Below are 3,337 nucleotides of genomic sequence, written 5' to 3'. Positions count from 1 at the left end.
CTGAACGTGTACATCATTTAACTTGTTGGTCTTCGCTCATTGATATGAGCCAAACTAAGTATACAACATTCCACACAAGGTGCATAATATTGCGCCTAAGATTTCCAAGTATGCTCCTATATTATTTAGCACCATTTCTCACCATGTGCACACAATAGATGAATTTATTTCGAAACGAAATGCCATCTTAAAAATATAATATGTATATTTCAAATAACTATTCTAAGAATATTATATTTTCGTATATTTAAGATATCATTCCTTGAATAAGAGATAATGTAGAATATTATATATATATATCTAATACGGTAGTTAAGTAGACATACCGCGCTTAAAAAGCGACAGTTATGTAGACGGAAAAATTGGGTAGACATTTTCCTGTCCGCTTAATTATTCCACGTTCCGTAATTAAAACGTTTTGCGATATTTTGCTGAAATCTCTTTTTCTCTCATAAAACAGTATCAAAAATAATATGTTCCTTTAATATTTTTCAAATATCTGCACATTTTCGCCAACTTTAAGGGGACAATGGTTCTGCTGGTTTATAATCAACGGGTTTAATTTTCGTACATAAAGTGGACATTTTGTTTATGCAAAAATCTTTTAATTTTTCGGTATATGTTTTTACGATTTTTGGAGAATAGGTTTGATAATTTTGATACAATAACCAGGCAGAACATGAAGATCGTCCGTTCTGTTTTTTGCAATATAAGCTCAATAAACTGAAAAGGACCTCAATTCACAACTCCGTACTAAAGAGGCTTTGTAACGCAATAGTAAAACTGTCGGGTTCGCCGAGAACTTTACCACGTTTGCCGTTTTGTTCGCAAGTAACCTAGACGCCGTGAGGGGATTGGGATCTTCATGAGTGCGTGATTGCAGAAATTTAGATAAAATAGAACAGTTGTGTTTGGAGAAGAGATCCAAGTCTTTTGTGTCAGGTGTTATTAGTTACCCAGTGAGTTGGAGTCGAGTCATAATAACTTGAAACAAGGTTTTCATGGTCACGAGGAATGCTGCTGGAAATCATCACTCATCGGATAAGGTGATTAATCATAACGATTTTTAATATTAGGGTTACTATATTTTTGGTGTTGAGATTTTTCACGTAATCCAGATTATCAAAATATAGACTACTGATACTGTTATGCTTTTACTGGTCGTAGTCCTGATCTGACCATCAAAATAATGCCGCGACTGGGTTTGCGTTTGTAAAGGTGTGTAATTCAGAAGGATTTCTAAATCCAGATGAAAATACAAACGAAGATTGTGAAAATTCAATGAATTCAATTTTTTCTCGAAACAGAAGGATATACGAGAAGCGAGTGGTTGACGCCACACAGTATATGTTTGTATAGTTTGGTGTAAAAAAAAATATCTAATACACCGCTTCATATTAGATTAGAATATTTTATCTTCGGAAAACAGTTTTGAAGAATTGCATTGCTAGCAATTTTGTTTTGTGATTTGGCACATATCCCTGTGTTATTTTACCATCTTCATCTAGTTATTTACTGGGCTGTATTTTTTGTTCACATGTAGGTGACTCTCTAACGAGATGGCCTACGTTTCAGAACTTGGCAGACGGAAATGCGGGTAGTGATTCAGAGAAAGCTGTGCCAGGAGGTGACTAAATGAGTTTGCTATGCTTGTTTTTTATTAAATACGGTATCTTAAATTGATACCAATGAATGGTAATAAATCAAATCATAATATCACCTGTAGCCCATCACAAATAGCGCAGCTATCTACGAATAATTGTAGTGCACCGTTTAGAAACTCTGGTTTATTTGAGTAATAATGCAATTCCCAGTTTCAAACATTTCGTTTGTTCGATCAATCAAGAGTAGCGTAATTCTGAATTGGACTAAAACACTGTGATGATATTTTGTGACTTATGCATGTATTTTTGACCAAAGTTTCAGATAAGTCAACAGACTATACCGCACCATCTTCAGAATCACTTTCAATAAGCAATGTAAGTGATTTCAAAGAAAACCATATATATGGAAAAGAAAAAGGCTGTAAATCAATTAAAAAAAAAGCTTCTAAACAAACGCGAACCAGAAAGGAAACGACGAAAAGAAAAATAATTGCACGGCTTTGTATATCTTGCGAGAAGTTTATTGTAAAGCTTTTAGACATCTCTGTATAATTCATAAAGATGAACCGGCAGTGAGCATAATTATGTCTCTACTCAACAACTTAATCCAGTGGGCATATCCACATTCGTATACATACTTAGCATACATTTTTACTATTTAATTATAAATTCAAAATAACAATCATGTTTTTGTATTCCGAGTTGGTGCAAAAATTTTAAATAAATTGTGCAAAGATTCTAAATTGATATAGAGGTTCAATAATTTCATTTTGATCGCTTGTATAGTTGACTGTATAATCACTGCTATACTTAGGCGCCCTGATAGGTAGACATTTGAGTTATAATTGGTGTAATGTTTCTCATTTTAGTTGACATGGCAAAATTTCGTTTTGCATTTATAGGCCCCACTGAAAACGTCACTTTATTGAACATTTGAGATATGTTGTGTGTAATGTTTCTCGATATTTTTTTCAGAATTTCGTGTTTTAATTACATACCTTCTGAAATGGTCGGATGGTTGAAATTTTTTTTGAATGCTTCTCAATATTATTGCCATTCCAAAATATCATTTTGCATTTACATGACACACTTACGTAGCTGAGTAGATGACGATTTGTGATTTATTTTCTGTTTTGTTTTTCAATATGGTTTCAAAATTTTGTTTTATAAACATTGTCACTCTCAAGTTATCGGATAGGTGAACATTAGAGATAAATTTTAGCAATTTTCCACAACATCAAAATATGATTAGTATTCAAAATTTCGTATTTCAGTTAAATTTCACACACTTAATAAGTGTGTGAGATATATTTTGTGTAAGATTTCTCAATACGATTCAAGAATTTTGTTTCAATAGTTGTATGCCATACTTAGGTGGTCGGATATGCGGACATTTGAGATATATATTTTGTATTATTTCAGAATTTTCATTTCAATTTTTGTATGCCCCACTTAGGTGGTCGGATAGGTGGACATTTGAGATAAATTTTGTGTAATATTTCTCAATATAATTTCAGAATTTTCATTTCAAATCTTGTATGCCAGCCACACTTAGATGGTCGGATAGGTGGACATTTGAGATAAACTTTGTGTAATATTTCTCAATATGATTTCAGAATTTTCATTTCAAATCTTATATGCCACACTCAAATGGTCGGATAGGTGGACATTTGAGATATACTTTGTGTAATGTTTCTCAATATGATTTCAGAGCTTTCATTGTAATTGTTTTA

General features: G+C 32.6%; 1 long non-coding RNA gene across 1 annotated transcript; it reads left to right on the top strand.

Annotated features, from left to right (window-relative positions):
* Window positions 1-391: 391 nt before the first annotated feature.
* On the top strand, window positions 392-2,758 carry LOC144421002 (uncharacterized). The gene is made up of 3 exons (XR_013474860.1): window positions 392-1,046; window positions 1,544-1,627; window positions 1,921-2,758. It is a non-coding gene; the product is annotated as an uncharacterized LOC144421002 (long non-coding RNA).
* Window positions 2,759-3,337: the final 579 nt, after the last annotated feature.

Source organism: Styela clava, chromosome 3 (assembly GCF_964204865.1).
Source record: "Styela clava chromosome 3, kaStyClav1.hap1.2, whole genome shotgun sequence".
NCBI classification, from domain to species: Eukaryota; Metazoa; Chordata; class Ascidiacea; order Stolidobranchia; family Styelidae; genus Styela; species Styela clava.
The sequence above is the reverse complement of the archived record's forward strand: the minus strand, read 5'-3'. Positions and strand labels throughout refer to the sequence as shown.